Raw genomic sequence first — 18,234 nt, forward strand, 5'->3', positions numbered from 1 at the left:
CACATTCAAAAGTGCGTTACAAAAATGAAAGACATTAAGAAAAAGGCATTTTAAACAGTCATTAAAAAGCAACACAATCTTCCTGCATTGCAATTACTCTAAACGTGTAATAACGTGCTTTAACCAGTAGGTGGTTTGGGTTAAAAGCATAGGTTAAAAGGCTGTCAAGTTTACAGTGTTAACAAAATAAAATATACTGCTGTTTCCGGTTTAGTTTACGACGAATATTATTTTGTTATTGTTTTGATATTTGTAACACAAAAGCGATGGGAAAAACCCATAGCAACCAAAAAAAGATGGTATTAACATGACCCAGTCGTCTAGTAGTTAATAAAAAACAATAATATCAAAACAAAATATTACTACTAACTTTATTGTGAAATTAAAACAGAACGGTAAAAGAATAGTTTCTGGTCTATTCTGATGCCCGATCTCTGTAGATAAATAAATAACTAAGACAGATGTGTAATATTTAATGGAGCCAAACCATTTATTACAATGCATTCATGTGATGACTATCAAAGAGTAAAGCAAGCACTGCTGAATAAAGTATGATTTTCTCTTTTACGAAACGTTTTTTTCATATGGAATGCAGTTGGAGGTCAACCAATCAAAGAGCTTGAGGGCTGATCACGGGGTTCATGGTGTAGTCCCAAACGATAGCTGAGGATTCTGGGTAGTGTAGTGTCTTCTGCCGTCCAAAAACTCCGAAAAAATATTTGTTTCTCCGAATCGAAGGGGGAAAATACAAAAGCATTGCACACAATTCAAACCAATCAATGTTGTGTAATTAACAAGGACAATTTGGTGTTTTTTAGTCGATGAGTAGTGCAGATATCACTGTAAAATCAATCGACAGTAAGGAGAATAGGCTACTTACTTCCGGTGTAAAATTCTCTGTTATCCAATGGGAATGGACGCTCGTAATACAAGACATGATCATTATCTTTTAAATAACGTTAACTAAAGGGAACAATCTATTTGACACAGCTGAAGCTCTGGCCTTCCTTAAAAACAAACTAATTTAATACAATTAACAGTTGCATTACACACAATGCACTGTTTTTTGAGAACACAAATTCGTAACTAATGTCATTTTTACATTCTGACGAAAAATAAAAATAATTATGAATACAAATAAAATAAAAGAAGCCTCCCGTGAGTTACTACACGCTATAAAGTAGATTTAAAAAACGTTGTATAGAATAAAAGCTCACTGCGGGACGTTGTAGAAATGCGTGTGTGCACCACGACAAAGGAGCCTCATTCACTTTACATTGGGGTTGTTTGCGTGGTGCCGACACGCAAATGTAACAAAGTTCGTGACTCCACCACGCATTGTGGTGTTAAGGAGTCGTGGTGGAGTCACGCATTCTGGTGAGATCAGGTTGACCCCGGACCCATGTATTTAGCTAGTTCCGAGAGCATCATCAACATGCTGCATAACAAGATGAAATCATAACACCTCTATCAGCTGACGCCAACAGGCAGGAACAGGGAGACAGAACACTGAGAGCACAGCAGCCAAGGTTACGAGGTGCGTGTGCTCAGTCAGGACAGTTTGAACTGATAAACTGGGTCAAAGTTATGGGCCTTGGAAAATATTCCCCAACAGTTTCTCTCTTTTTATCAATTTTGATCATCTAAAAACCTTAGTCTAATAATATTTTGTTCAATACTTAAATCAATGGGAATCTTCAGATTTGAGTGTGGACTTACACAACATCAATTACATCAATAACAATCACATTAAGATTGAAACATTCAATCACAATGATTGATACAGCCAATCATAATAGAAAAATCATCTCTCATCAGTGTTTGGATCATCTTTTGTCAAAAGCATAATAATGAACACACATAAAACACAGGTGCACAATAGCAAAAATATTTGTTTTGGAACAAAACTGAAATTAATCCAGTACTTGAAACATCATTGTAGGTCTTTCTGTGCATGGATAATAAATTAAAGAGTAGTGTTGTTAAGCCTGATTGCTGGACGATTAAGGATATTAACATTATCTGTGATAATAGTAGAAATATCTTATTATTCAATACTTTATAATCTGAAAATATTAATTAATTAATTTTGTTTAGTGCGAAAGTGTAATCTGATCCGGCAAAAATATATTAATCACCACTATTCAACACATGTCTGGTCATTGGAAATATAAAAACAGTCATTAATTGTACATCGGTAAACATCCAAGATATAAAATCAATTCAAAGTTCATCTTTGTACGAGAGCTGGAAGAACGTGTCCTTCAGTCTTTCTGACTCGTTCTCCTCCTTTCTTTATGACAACGAGTGTCTGGTGTGTAAAGGCATCCTGATACTGTAGATTAGCACTGAGGTGCTGATTGGCTCAAACTCTTGTTCATCAGAGCGCCATATTTCAACCCCCCAATTGCTCTGCTTTTGTGTGGCTCATTCAGTGAGCAATGTAGTTGTTCCCCCAGTGAAACGGAGGCTCATCCGCCTGCATTCCTTCTGCTATCTGCTTGAGAGCAGTGCAACTGCGTATTCCATGTGGCGCATCCAGGTCTCCCCCCCGTGATGGGAGAGGTTAGGAAGACATCAAACTCCTCCAAGAAACAAGGAACCTTGTAGCCTCTGAAGCCCTCGCTCGTCCTGCAGGGTTGTCTGCTTGAGCCCACAGAGCAGAAAGATGAAGAAGCATCCCATCTCCTCAGAAAGTTGAAGATTAGAATCCTCTCATCTCGAACGACCTCGTGCCTCCTTGCCCTCTGCAGCCGGAGAGTGTGACCCTCTCTCTCTGACCCTTGGCCTTCAGAGCTGTCCTAGTTATTGGGTTAACACTTGATAGGGATGTTTTCCTAAGTGCAGACAACTCAAAGTAATGGATTAGCACATTATTATTTAAATACAAAAATAGGATAGGCCCCTCAGAATTATTTGGGAGCCTTCCTGACACATGCACATGCATAAATGTAAGGTTTGTGTTAGTCATTTAACATGCAAGAATCATATACTCATCAGTCCAAAGCAGAGACATTTTATTTTATGTTACAGGTGAGCTAGTCCCTGTGGATATAACCCCTTCTCAATGATTCTAAATGTTATATTAATTCACCATTTACCGTTTGATAAAATATTAGTTTATCAGACATTTATTTTTTTTTTTTTTTTTTCTTCCATAAAACAGGTTTGAGAAATAAATGTTCCAATATAAAATCAATTACACAATATAATTGACTCTTCCCTCCCTTTTCTTACATATGTCACATATGACATAATAACTTAGGAGTCTATTTAAGCATGGTGTAGTTTATAATATATTACTCGAGAAGACTCAGTATCACCTATGTGCAGCTTCCAAAAAAAGAATTGTGAGAAACATATATTATGCAGGAAATGTATACATTTGTTGAAAAACAAAGCATATCTGATTTGGGAGGAAAAGCTTCATCCCCCTTAACATCTGAGTCACTACTGATGGCATCCCATGAATGGAATTGGGTGTCTGAGGGTGTTATTACTGAGAAATTTCAAACAAATTCAAAACCTTACATTTGAAAACAGGTTTGCATTCCTCCATTTAAGGTGACGTTATCATTGGAAACAATAAAAGCTAATTGTTTTGACGTAGAATATATCAATTGAATCGTTAGAGCAGAACAGAATGGTCGTATTGTAGCCTGAGTCCCGTGCAGCCTCTAGTTTTACCAGGTGGAAACATGGTCGATATAATGTGAATACATGTAGAACTAAGAGGCCCCTGACATTAGGCCTATTTTAAAAATAGTAGGGGCTTTTAACAGCTTGCCAACTTACAGGCATCCTCTGCATAGCAGTATGAATAGCCTTAAAAAAAACAACCCACTCTGCGGTAACGAGAGTCATGTATCTGAACCAAATGCCCTAAGTGAAGCCGTTAGTCTCATCTGACTGACCCAAGGGTTGGTGCTGGTGTGGCAGGGAGGCTTCCAGGTGTTAAAAGCAGATGTCAAGCTTTCAGTTCATGGCTCGGTGGGGGGGAGCAGACCCACGTGAGACAGTATCAATGGCTGTAATGTTCAGTTTGAGGAGCGTCATTCTCTCTGGGAGCAGGAAATGGTGTCCATTCTCGGACCAGACCATTAATGTCATGTAGAGCAGCCATAGCATCTCTGTGACTGCACCCAGCCGGACTGTAGCAGGGTAGAACTGGTTGACTCTTAGTGAAGCCGTCCAAGGCCATAGACAAAATGGAACCACGTACCAACAAAAGGGACACAAGGTCATCAATGTCTCTCTTTACCATTGGCCTAATTGCACAACAAATGAGTGGAAAAAAATGTGGAACACTAATCCATCATGTGAAATGTTGAGTTAATCTAAATAATTACCTATGGGTTGAAATCAAATTAACATTAACATTAGAACTAAAGTCAGTCTCAAGAGGCTTGAGGACAGAGAGAGAAGGGGCGTGACTTCCAACGGTCTTATACCCCAGGTAGTGACATCACAATCATGTGGTACAGCCCTAACCAATGAACACAGTTAGTAGTCGCAGCTACTTACATAATAAACAATATATGGTACACAGTAATACATGGAGTCATACACTATACATGTCTGTTAGTTATATCTCAAACAAATCATCACAACTTAGTCACTTTGGAGCCACAGTCTTGTAGTCCAGCTTCAAATACATATTCAGAGTCACCAGCAGCAACAGGTCGACACTGACTGCTCTGTGAATGCTTGACTTCTCTCAAAAAAAAATCTCATGGAGACAAAAGGCGTCCATTTTTAAAGAAGCCAGCCTTTACCGCAATGATTATGGACATGCATAATAATGTGCATTGTACGCTGATAGTGGATCCCTCATTGAATTCTGGTTCACTGATTTGACTTTCTGTGTCGTCAAACCCTAATGCAGCAGTTTTATATTCCCTTCCTTCAGCCTTGATCATTGGTCCATCTCTCAAAGTTTCGAATGGCGTCTGCAAAACCAAAAGGAAAAAGTGACAGCAGTGCCACAGAGGCTGGCCGAGCTGCAGTCACCATTGTGCTCTTTTATCAGAACAGAACAGGAAAGCAAAGTAAGCAAACACAACACTACCAGTAGAACAAGTGATAATTTAGGAAATCTAAACCATACTGAATTTAAATAAGATGCGGAAGGTTCAAACTCTCAATGTCAAATACTTCCCAGTGCAGACTAATCACATGGAGAGGACAGCTGGAAGCAATTACTCATTAACTGATGAGAATTAAAGCTGCAGTCACACCGAAATACCTGCATGTGATTGGCCCACACATGACATGTGGGTTTACATCTAGTAGTTACACTGATGCTTCCTTCCTTATGCATCAATCAATGTTGAAATATTATATACTACAGTTAATGAAGAGCAATTTAAAATGCAGCCCCATTTTATTTTATTCAACATCAGTTTATTTTTTGCATGTAGGTTTTAATGTGGTATATGAGTACAATAAAGTTCCAGTCCACTGTAAAGTGAACCAAAAACTGACACTTTTACAGCTTCACTGGTTTCTGGCTTTGAGTCCCTGCTGAGGATCACTGCTACTGCATGCTATTTAGCTTAAGCTAGTTGGTAGCAAAATGCCTCCGTTCTCTAGAGATGACTTCCACAAACTTATACAGAAGATGGCTGTGTTGGAAATGAAAATGCAACGGTTGGAAGTTAACGTGGAAGTGAATGGACTATGTCGTGGGAATGACACCACTATACCAGTTGGGTAAAAAAAAAGGAAAAAAATACTGCGGTGTGGGTGGATTGAGATGAGGGGCGCTTGTTTTTCACTCGGTTCCTCCCGTTTTGCCAGTACTGTGGTATTAGTGGTTTAGGAAGAGGGGAGTTTTTCACAAATCCAGCGCTCCCTAACTCATGCCTGGCTGTGACGTAAATGGTGTGCGGCCGTGAAGCCAGGACAGTAAACAAACATGTCGTCGGTGGTATGGGACTATTTCAAAGTTTCAGAGTTAGATAGTTTGCTTGCTATTTGTATTAACAAATGCAATGCAGAAGTTCCACGAGGAGGGAAAAAGGCAACGAATTATACTTCCAACCTGAAACATCGCCATCGCTACGATGGTGTGTTAAAAGCCTACGAAGACGCCTGCGCTGCTAAACTAGCGGCAAATCCAAAGCCAGCTGCAAAGGCACCGGGGCTTTTACCTATCGACGAGGCTTTTGAAAAAGGCAATAACTTTATTTGGGAAAATAAATATGGTCACTTTGAAGAGTCAAAACTGTTCTTGGCTTTGTTTTGTTCATAGTAGTAATGCTCATGTCATTTGCTCACTACTAGTCCTTTTTACCACTAGGTGTGCAAAAACTACAGGTACATTTAATATATATATTATATATATATTATATTATTATCGGTTATCGGTATCGGTCTTGAGAAGCAGGAAGTTATCGGTATCGGTTTAAAAAAACAATATCGTGCATCCCTAAAAATAATGGAGAAGGGTATGCTAACTCACAGCTAGTTAGCAGCTACAAGGATTCCAAGGAACAGTAGGGCTGTGGACTGGGTAATACATCTACAAGTGGTAGTCCTACCTGGAACTCTCTGGGTGCAAAGCCTAAGAGTAAATCATTTCCATGGGATTTGGGAGGACGGTTAACAGGCAGAGCCCAGCGCTCTGAAATATGTGATGCGACCGGCTGGCCTGCATTGTTATCACCCAGGAAGAGCGCCTCTTCAACCTCTATTCATACTAGGAAACAGCAGTGGACAGCTGCTAAAGGGAGAATTAGAAACAATCCTCCTAAACCACCAAGTGTGCCAATCCAGAACAGATACGCTCCGCTGGCCGAGAACCGGAGATCTCTTTCTGATGACCTGGATAACCTGTCCTCTTCACACGGCAGGGTAAGGACCAATAGCTACTCCAAAAGTAAAAGGCTAGAGGGAAAGCTAACGACTGGGCCTGAAACTCTGAATGTGGGTGACTCTGCTGTAAGAGATGTAAAAGGTCTGTGTAATAAGAACAACACCAAAGTACTCTGTTTTCCCAAGGATGTGGTCTCTGACTTGGCTGAGAAGATCCTGCATATTGGGGCTGAACATCCGACTGTGAAGAATGTGGTACTACACATTGGAACAAACTAATTTCGCCAGGAGAGAGACAGCTGTTGTGTGTGGCTGGAGAGGACGCTGGCGCTTGTTTGTTCGCCGCTTCTCCTACGCCTCAGAGTTTTTATCTGCTTTTAAGCTATTTTACCTGCTTTTAAGCCATATGGCTAAACTTGAGTCTGTTTAACAAGTGCTTTTATATCTTAAACCTCGTGATTATTGACGGTTTTGGACCTGACACTGTCGGGACTCACCTGCTGTATCGCCCAAATTCGCCGACTATCTCCGGCTGACTGCTTGCCTCTCTCCCGCTACTACTGTGACAGCAGGCGGACTCCCAATCCTCTGTTCATTCCCAGACGCGAGGTATACTATCGGGATAGCCTTCCAGCTGTCTCGTTGCTAAGCACCGCTACCAAACTTCTTCGGCGCCCGACCTGTTGACATGTTGAGGTTTTCTATTCCCCAACTCCTGAGCTTCAACCACTCCAACGCTCCAACCGGCACCTCAGTCATTAAACAACTTGGACTTCTTCGTCGGCCTCGCTATATCCACCGAAGCCCAAGAAGAAGACAAACTGTATATTCCCAGCACGGAGTTGCAGATATTCCATCCATCCACTCTGTCTGCCGTCGTGTCGCACATCTGACGCGTCATCAGAGCCCGTTCATGGCGGGGTCAAATCACGCCAAAACATCGCGAGACCGCTGCATGAATACACGGAGAGCATCGCGAGATCGCCACACACGAAGGAGTCTGGAAAACGTGGAGTGGATTACAGCCTGCTCCGGCCCCTACAGAGATTCACCACATCTTCCAAAGCCAAAATAGAACTTCTGAATACACAATCCCTCAGTAATAAAGCATCCTTCATTCACGACCACATCTCTGATGAGAAAATGGACTTCATGTGCCTCACGGAAACCTGGCATCAGCCAGAGGTTTACTCCACCCTCAATGAAGCTTGCCCTCCTGGCTACAGCTACTTGGAGAAAGCCCGCAGCACTGGTCGTGGTGGAGGCCTAGCCGTCATCTACCGAAAGGAATTGGAACTGTCACTCCTGGCCCTGCCTGTATTGTCCTCTTTTGAATGCCTTGCATTTAAATGTAAACCCCCCTTTGCCCTGACAATACTTCTGATCTACCGGCCACCCAAACCCAACTCAGCCTTCATCCCAGAGATACAAGACCTTCTCACTACGCTATGCACAACCTCTGGCAATATTATCATACTTGGAGATTTTAATATTCACGTCGACTCCCCCTCCTGCCACTTTGGCACTGAGTTTCTGCTACTTCTGGACTGCCTCAATCTGACACAGCATGTTAATGTCCCCACACACGCCAAGGGCCACACGCTCGACCTGGTCATCACAAACTCCGCCCCCATCAGCAATCTGCTAGTGTATGACCTGGGGGTGTCTGACCACAAGACCATCTCTATCGAGCTCTCTTTCCAATCCCCACTCAGCAAGCCCCAAAACGACAATCCAGCTTCAGGAAGGAACCTGAGGAATATCAACCCGGACAACATGACCCTGGGACCTCCAGCATCTTTCTTCCGCAAACTTCTCATCAGAAGTGAGTCCTTTGCATACTACTACAACCAGTCCCTTAAGAGTCTCCTTGATCGGCACGCCCCCCTCCAAAACCAGGATGGTCACCTTCCTCACCTGTTTCTCTCGCTCAGCCTCCTTGGTACACCGGCGAACTGCGGAGAATGAAAGACAGCTGGGCGTGTACTTGAGCGGCGGCTTCAGCCCTCCATGTACTCACTGTTCACGCGTAGCCTATCATGAAACAACCAGAAGGCCCTATGCACAGTCCCTCAGAGATGCACTGTCCCAGTACTACTCCTCCCTCATCAACAACAGTCTGGGAAACTCCAAGCAACTCTTCTCCACCATAAACCACTCCTCAAACCCCAAAGTCATCTACACTCCGACTCCAATGAGAAGCAGTGTGTGGCAACTTTGCCGCCTTCTTCACTAACAAAGTTGACACCATCCGCTCCATCCTCTCTAGCCCCTCTGCTCACCTCCAGTTACGGACTGCTGACCCACAGCCTGAGACAACCCAGCCTCTTCGCTGTTTCACGGACATCTCTCAGCGAGAGGTTGAGGGCAATCGTTAAGAGGATGAAGCCCTCCACCTGTATCCTGGACCCCCTTCCGTCAGCTCTTGTAAAATCGTACATCTGTTCCATGAGCCCCATGATCACTAAGATTGTAAACACTCTCACTCCAGGCTGGCCATGTCCCCCTCTGCCCTAAAAACCGCTGTCATCAAACCTCATCTCAAAAAACCCTCCCTTGACCCGGGAGTCCTGGCCAACTAACAGACCCATTTCCAACCTTCCTTTTCTATCTAAAGTGCTGGAAAAACTAGTTGCTGCTCAGCTCCAGGACCACCTAACTCCAACAACTTATTTGAGAAGTTCCAGTCTGGTTTCCGCTCAGGCCACAGCACAGAAAACTGCCCTGGTCAGGGTCACCAACGACCTGCTGATGACGGCTGATGCTGGCTCTCCCTCTCTCCTCATCCTCCTTGATCTCACTGCAGCTTTCGACACCGTCGATCACGGCATCCTCCTCCATCGTCTGCACTCCACCATCGGACTCTCTGACTCTCCCCTTGACTGGTTCAGATCTTACCTCACCGGGAGAACAGAGTACGTCTCCTTGGGCGAGGCAGAGTCGGGTACCCACAACATCACCTGTGGTGTCCCTCAAGGATCAGTTCTCGGCCCCACCCCTCTTCACACTCTACATGCTCCCCCTTGGCTCTATCATCAGCCGACATGGAGTATCATTCCATTGTTACGCTGATGACACCCAACTGTACCTCAGGATCAACCCTACCTCCTCTGCAGCCCTGCCTTCACCACACTCACTGCCTGCCTGGAGGAGATACAGGCGTGGATGAGCAAAACTTCCTGAACTCAACAGCTCCAAGACCGAAGCCATTATAGTTGGCACCCCCACACCAGGTTCGGTCATCCACCATCACCACCATCACCTTCTCCGGCCAGGACATTACCCTCTCCTCAATAGTCACCAACCTGGGTGTGAAAATGGACGCCCATCTGACCTTTGAGGCCCACATTAAACAGCTGTGCAAGAACTCCTTTTACCACCTCAGGAACATCGCCAAACTCCGCCCCCACACTCACTCTGTCTGATGCTGAAAAGCTGGTCCACGCCTTTGTCTCCTCCAGGCTGGATTACTGCAATGCACTCCTCATCGGGATCCCTAACAAAGCATCCAGAAGCTCCAGTACATCCAGAACAGCGCTGCTAGGATCCTGATGAGGGTGCGCAAATATGATCACATCACCCCCATCCTTAAAGCACTACACTGGCTACCCGTGGAACTGAGGATCGAATTCAAGGTCTCCGTCCTCACCCACCAGTGTGTCCATGGAACTGCCCTCCCTACCTCAAGGAACTCCTCACCCCCCTTACCTCCTTGCGGACCACCCGTTCCAGCAACTCCAATTTCCTCAAACCCCCCAGGACTAAGCTCCGTACTATGGGAGACCGGGCCTTCTGCTCGGCTGCTCCCAGCCTGTGGAACGCTCTCCCCGACCAAATGAGAGCACCACAGACCGTTGAGGCTTTTAAAAAAGGCCTCAAACCCATCTCTTCAAAAGAGCCTTTGCCTAGACATTTTTATCACCCTTTTATTTTTATTTATTTTTATTTTTATTTTTTTATTTTTTTGTATTGCTTTTTAATTAATTCTACCGTGTTGTGTAATGTTTATTTATACTGTTCATGCTCACTACTTGTAGCACTTCGGATTTGCATTCAAATATGAAGTGCTTTATAAATGGAACTCATTATTATTATTATTATTATGTTGTGAAACAACAGTCAGAAGTGCTGAAAGAAGACTGTAAATGTTTGTTGGAAACTGCCAGCTCTCTAAATGCAGAGGTGTTCATCAGTGGCCCTCTACCGCCAGTCAGAAGAGGAGTGGAGAGATTCAGCAGATTGTTTGCACTGAACACCTGGCTTTCAACGGTCTGGACTGACCCATTCTGTCCATTTTATTGACAATTTTAACTTTTTCTGGGATCGCTTTTTCTGGGATCGCAGACATCTTTTAAAGGCAAATGGAGTTTGCCTGAACAAGCGGCAAGAGGAATCAAAACAGGAGAAAGACACAACACATCGCGCAGAAAACCGTGAAGAATTATCACTGCACCCGACTGAGGAATGTTCTGATTATGGGAGACCTATGAGACACATGGAGGAGTCTCCACTGCCCCCCCCCCTGTTAATGCCTTTGAGGATACTCCGTTCACCCTTTCACCCTCGCCCACCCTCCTGGAGATCGTTGAACACATGAAGGAGAAACAGAGGGTTGGCACCGATTCCTTCCTGGAGTTCAAAGACCAAACTAAGGCGATACGCAGGGCTGGCAGCATGTCCCTTTACCCCCGCTCCTCAACGACGCCCACCAAAATCACCGCAGAAAACGCGCACCATCTCCCCCGTCTTCATCACCGTGCCTACTTCAACCACCTCCCCCCCCTGGCAGCATGTCCTTTACCCCCGCACCATCTGCCCCGTCTCCATCACCGTGCCTACGTCAACCACCCCCCTCCCTTCAAGAAAGCATCTGCAGTCTCCGAAGCCTGATAAGGATGTGTGTGTACAAAACGCAACAAACTCTTACTGATATGTGCTGGGTCCAGGCTCAAGGGCGTATGGCACTCTCAACGCTTTCCAGGACATGCCGGGGCCCTGCCTTGCCTATAGCTTTGCCGATATCTGTGTTGATAGGTAATAGATTAAGAGCGGTGAATCATCTTAGAAACAGGAAGCGCTCAAACGTTTGTGTGAGTTTATCTAATTTAGCAGTGATTCCATGTCAGCCACAGCTTGTTATATGACTGATAGTGTGTTTAACAAACTTAAACTAGCTTTATTAAATGTCAGGTATTTGGCAGGAAAAACATTTGTAATCAATGATTTTATCACTGAGCACAATCTCGATTTTATGTTTTTAACGGAAACTTGGATTGAACAAAATAACAGTGCAGCTGTTGTTATCGAATCAACCCCTCCCAACTGTAGTTTTATGAGTCAGGAAAGAATGCATAACAAAGGGGGTGGAGTTGCTATTCTGTTCAATGATTCCCTTCAATGCAGGAAGACATCATATGGAAACTTTGATTATTTTGAATATGTAGCCCTTCAGCTGAAATGCTCCTCTCGAGCTCTGTTCCTAAATATCTATAGATCACCCAAATACTGTGGAAGCTTTTTTGATGACTTTACTGAACTGCTGTCTATAGTGTGTATTGACTTAGACCGTCTAGTCATTGTTGGTGATTTTAACATCCATGTTGACAAACCCCAGGACAGAGGGGCAAAATAACTGTTTTGTGTTCTTGATAGCTATGGACTGACTCAGCATGTGACGGAGCCCACGCACAATAAGGGGCACACTCTGGACTTAATTATCTCAAAGGGTCTGAATATCTCTAAGGTTGTGGTGACTGAGGTTGCACTCTCTGACCATTCCTGTGTTTTCTTTGAGAGCTCTATTTCTGTTCACAAAAATGTTCAAAAGAGATAACCACAAAGCAATATTTAACTGAAAATACTAGGGAAATGTTTACTCAGAATGTTTCTTCAACACTTGCCCCTGCTAATATCTCAGTAAATGAGCTAGTAGATCATTTTAATTCAAAAATTAAAAATGTTACAGATGACAAAATTCAGAAAATCAGACAAGCAGTCAGTGCCTCTGCATCAGGAACAGCAAATGTGTTGTCTCTGTTTCCACTTAACATCAATTCAAACACCATGACACAATTCCATCAGATTAATGATAAAAACCTAGAGGACATTATACAACTTCTGAAATCCTCCTCCTGCTGCCTTGATATTATTCCAATAGGATTTTTCAAAGATGTTTTGCCTTGCATGGCCTCAGATCTACTTCATATAGTAAACAAATCTCTTCACTCAGGTATTTTTCCACAGGCCCTGAAAACTTCAGTCATTAAACCGCTCTTAAAAAAGAATAATCTAGATGCTTCAGTAATGAACAATTATAGGACCATATCAAACCTCCCATTTCTAGGTAAAATCATTGAAAAAGTTGTTTTTCAACAGTTGAGTAATTTCTTGCATTTAAATAACTGTTTCGATGTGTTCCAGTCAGGCTTTCGTCCAAACCACAGCACTGAGACTGCGCTTGTAAAGGTCTTTAATGACATCCACTTAAACATAGACAGTGGCAGAACTTCAGTGTTAGTATTATTAGATCTCAGTGTTGCGTTTGACAGTGTTGACCACAGCATATTACTAGACCGACTGGAAAACTGGATGGGTCTTTCGGAAACAGTTCTAAATTGGTTTGAATCCTACTTAAAGGACAGAAACAACTTTGTTTCTATAGGTGAATACACATCTGAGTTGACAAATATGACATGTGGGGTTCCTCAAGGCTCCATCTTGGGGCCTCTTATCTTTAACATCTACATGCTACCACTGGCTCAGATAATGAAAAACAACAAAATAAGTTACCATAGCTATGCAGATGACACACAAATGTACGTAACCATTTCACCAGGAGACTATGCTCCAATTCAAACACTGAGTAAGTGCATTGAACAAATCAATGACTGGATGTGTCAGAACTTTCTCCAATTAAACAAAGATAAAACTGAGGTAATGGTTTTTGGAGCCAAGTCAGAAAGTATAAAAGTTAGCGCTGAGCTTCAGTCTGCAATGTTCAAAACAACAGATAAAGCCAGAAATATAGGTGTAGTCATGGACTCTGACCTGAGTTTCAACAGTCACATTAAAATAGTTACTAAATCAGCCGACTATCACCTAAAGAATATATTTAGGATTAAAAGACTAATGTCACAGCTGGATTTGGAAAAACTTGTCCATGCTTTTATTTTCAGTAGACTCGACTACTGCAATGGTGTCTTCACAGGTCTCACTAAAAAATCTATTAGGAAGCTGCAGCTGATTCAGAACGCCGCTGCTCGAGTCCTCACTAACACTAAGAAAGTGGATCACATCACTGAAGTCTTTACACTGGCTTCCTGTGTGTCAAAGAATAGATTTCAAAATACTGCTGCTGGTTTATAAAGCACTGAATGGTTTAGGCCCAAAATACATTTCTGACCTGCTAAATTATGAACCATCCAGATCTCTCAGGTCTTCAGGGACTGGTCAGCTTTCTGTCCCCAGAGTGAGAACTAAACATGGTAATGCAGCGGTCAGTTATTATGCTCCAAATATCTGGAACAAACTCCCAGAAACCTGCAGGTCCGCTGCAACTCTGATTACTTTTAAATCCAGGCTGAAGACTTTTCTTTTTGTCGCTGCTTTTAATCGAACTATTCATATCTTAGACTGCACTGTAACTTTTATCCATGTATTTTATTAGCTTTTCTTTTTAATGACTGATTTTAAATGCCTTTTTCTTAATGTCTTTCATTTTTTGTAAAGCACTTTGAATTGCCTTTGAAAAGTGCTATATAAATAAACTTGCATAAACATTAATATGGTCACTTTTTTTAATTAGTCCCCAAAAACAGGAATGAATAGATCTGCTAAGCTAAAGTAACAAGACTTTGTAAACCATCAAATTGTACCTCTAAAATGTATTTACTACCATAGTAGAGGTCTGGGTACTCCATTAGAATGCAGTCTCCAGTTAGAAAACCCAGTATACACAAAGTTATGAGACCATGTTTATATCTTAATGTTCAGGTCATTATATTGCCAGGACCCCATGGTAACTCCCCTTTTAAAGAAGCTACTCATGTACAAAGGCTTTGTTGCAGCAACTGAAGTTCAAATATAAACTGGCTGATCTCAAATACATAAATGTTTACCGTTATATGGAATACTTTTGCTCATTAGGAAACAATTGTTTGCATTTAATTGTTTTTAGCTGTGAGCAGGTCATCAGTTTTCCTTGTGTATTGCAACATTAAAAAGCAAACAAATTAACGTTTGAATCATTTATTATCTCTTTGGGTCCATTGTTTCAGAAAGGTCAGATTCTGTTGCAGTGGTGTTGGACAGTGGGGACACAGCCACATTAACCGCAGCAGTTGGGAGGACTTCATCGAGCGCCGCTGTGTTGGTACTGTTCAGCACCGCTGCCTTCGGCTGCAGGCGGGCCTCAGGAGAGGTTTTTTCTAGAAGTTCAGGAACTTCCTCAGCATCTTCATCTGTAGTCGTGGAAGAAATGTGTTAATGTAAAAGGTGCATTGCAGAGTGCCATTTAAAAAAAGAGTTAAGACTTTTCACATTTTACCTTTTTCTGTTCCACTTTTGTCTTCTTCGTCTTTATTCTGCTCAGAAGCTAAAGTCACAACGCCCACCTGGTTTTGGGTCGATGATGAATCAGGAAGCAGTCCTTTCCTCTGATCTTTGACAGAAAAACAAAAACATTAAGATTTCATTATGGGCCATTTTAATCTCAATTTAGAGATTGTTAAAGGCTTCAAATGAACAAAGAATAATTCAATACCAGCATTGATTTACCAACTCTGTTTATTCCACTCCTCCACTGGCTGTCATACATTGTAGATCTGCTGATTTGATCAAGAATGGAAGAAGGCTCCTCTGCAGGTATGGGCCGGCTTTTCTGCTTGGCTGGCAAGACCATCATCGGACCCACTCTGGCCTGATGTTCCCACACTAACACAAACCAGCACAATGCATGTTAATTCAGTTACCCAGCCATCATCACGTCTAAAACCTATGCCAAAACATGTGTCACAATTGATCATTATGACGACATCTATTCTGCAGCCAATATTCATCATGCAAGTTCCTACAAGCTCCCCACCTGTACTGGTCTTCAATCCACTCCTCCAGAGGGGTTCACGCTCTTCTGGCTTCACAAACCCTCGAGGCCTAAACTTGCCGGGGCTGCTGGGCTTACTGGGAGTTTGCTCAACTCCAATTGGTCTTTTGCATTGCCCACATATGTAGTCATTACCATCAGCGGACTGCCATCTGATAAATAAAAAACATTCAGCACCAATACTTTGTTTTTTGTGAGTAATTCGACATATTTTAGACTGGATCTCACTTACCTTCCATTCACAAAAGTGCACGCCTTGGTTGTTGCATCTGTGCTATTTATTGGCACAGCATTCAGGTGACATAGAGCTATGAGAAAAGCAGGTGTTGGGAAACATGCACACACAATCATTTTTGAGGCAATTTAATAGAGCCTCACCTCCCCCCTGTCCTCATTATAAAATCTGAAGGCATCAATGGACATGTGGAGCTTGTCATCCTGTGTCCTGGCTAAGAATTGAGACCTTGAGCCTGGAAGCTGAGAGTCAACAAAGCACCTATGATGAGGAAAAACAAAAAGAGCAACACTAAATTAGCACTCATTGCCTACTATAACCAGAGTCTACATTACCCACAATGCAACTCCCCCGCTAACATTTCTATAGCCTATAGGCAAGTTCTGGAAGTAGTTCTTTAGAGTCAGAACTGCACAAATCTGACCTGTGCATTTGCCAATAGTGGCACAGAAAGGAAGAACTAAAATAAAGATTAAAAGCAACCTGCAGCTAGCCTTAGCTAACTTGAAGACAACACTAAAGGAATGATCTTTTATTAACCTGTCACTCGAGTCAGCATTGCTCGTGTCTGAATTAAACCACTTGAAGAGCCTTACACATTAAACAGCTCCTTCTAGGGTCAGAAAAATACGTTACTTTTTGCCATTTAGCAATTTGCAGCCTTACCCATTTTCAATGAAGGCATGCCTGGGGCTGGAGTGCATGTCAGGGCTCAGTGTAGCCACGCAGCTGCTCACAAACACTCGGAGCTCCACGTGATGCCCGATTCTGACCGAGGCCTCGATGCTGATGGGCTCACCGAGATGAAACACATTAGAGCCTCTTTTGTACTGCCAGTCACCTGCACACGGACAGACAAAAGTACTAAGTGCAAATAGAGACATGACAACTCATAACATGAGATCATTATCAAAACCCACTTGTCATGATTCTCAAGTTAAACTGCAACATTTCCACTGCAGCCTGGGTCGACATGAAGGGGATCCAGGTAGGCATGAGTGAAGAACTGGACAAACTGTACTTCCTAAGAAACAGAAAACATGCATTTAAAAAAAGACAGCCATCATTCAAAGATTTTTACAATGTGAGCTTTAAAAACAAAGAGACCTTTCGTAATGACATTCAATTGGAATTACAGCCTCCTCCATTCGAACAACACCATATGGAGAAGCTTCAGGAGAGTATATGAGGAGGTTTGTGTAGATCAGAGAGTCCTCAGTTACCTGTGGAGATTAGACGTGTTTAAAAACTAGAAGCTATAATGAATAATATTTGAAATGAAATATATTTAAAGTTACCCAGTGTCTGGTGCCGCACTCCACAAGTCCAACACTGATACTGTACTCATCTGCTGAAGACGCTGTAGCTCTGCAGTACTGGTTGTTGGTCTCTACTCCAAGGCGTATCTCGTCACCATCAACAGGAGCTCCAACCGCAAACATATCGGTTTTGATAACAATCTCCAAGGAGTCTGGATGACAGGTCACTCTGATGGTATTCACCTGCTGCGGTTCCTCAGCCGGAGACTTCTGCTGCTGCTGCCCGATTTCTGACCTGCCTGTGTTCGCAAGGCTCTGAAACGAAGCATCTTGTGTGGGCAGAAAAGCAAAAGAGGAGCTAACAGAGTCCTACAAGGAGGATAACCTGAAAATGAAAGGCCTCCATAAGTGAAACTGATAACAGGAAGCTGCTCTCTGTCTTCCTGACTGACTCACAGTAGGCCTATGGTTCAGTGTGAGCGGTGGAGCTTTTTAAACTCTAGCCGATCATTATCCTCATCAGAGCAGCACACCTGCGTCCAATCAGACACGCATCAGCTTAATTGGCTGCACACTCTGAACTCAAGACATGAGGCTGATTGAGAGAGAGGTGAAGGGCGTTTTCACATGTTTAAAATGTGCATATATTTGCTTCATTGCTTGTTACTTTGGATTTTAAATAAAATGTTAGTGTTGCAGTTCATGAAAACCATGCAGGAAGCATTTTTGTAGTGATGGCGAGATGAAGCCTTATGAAGCTTTGAAGCTTTCCAGCCAATTGGTTCGCAAAAGGGTTCATCTCATGAGGCTTCATCATAGGCTTC

The 18,234-nt window shown here is 42.8% G+C and overlaps 1 pseudogene; it reads right to left on the bottom strand.

The window, feature by feature from the left end:
- Positions 1-15,058: 15,058 nt before the first annotated feature.
- Positions 15,059-17,831, bottom strand: LOC117442711 (zona pellucida sperm-binding protein 3-like; annotated as a pseudogene).
- Positions 17,832-18,234: the final 403 nt, after the last annotated feature.

The sequence above is a fragment of the Pseudochaenichthys georgianus genome, unplaced genomic scaffold, assembly GCF_902827115.2.
Source record: "Pseudochaenichthys georgianus unplaced genomic scaffold, fPseGeo1.2 scaffold_458_arrow_ctg1, whole genome shotgun sequence".
NCBI classification, from domain to species: domain Eukaryota; kingdom Metazoa; phylum Chordata; class Actinopteri; order Perciformes; family Channichthyidae; genus Pseudochaenichthys; species Pseudochaenichthys georgianus.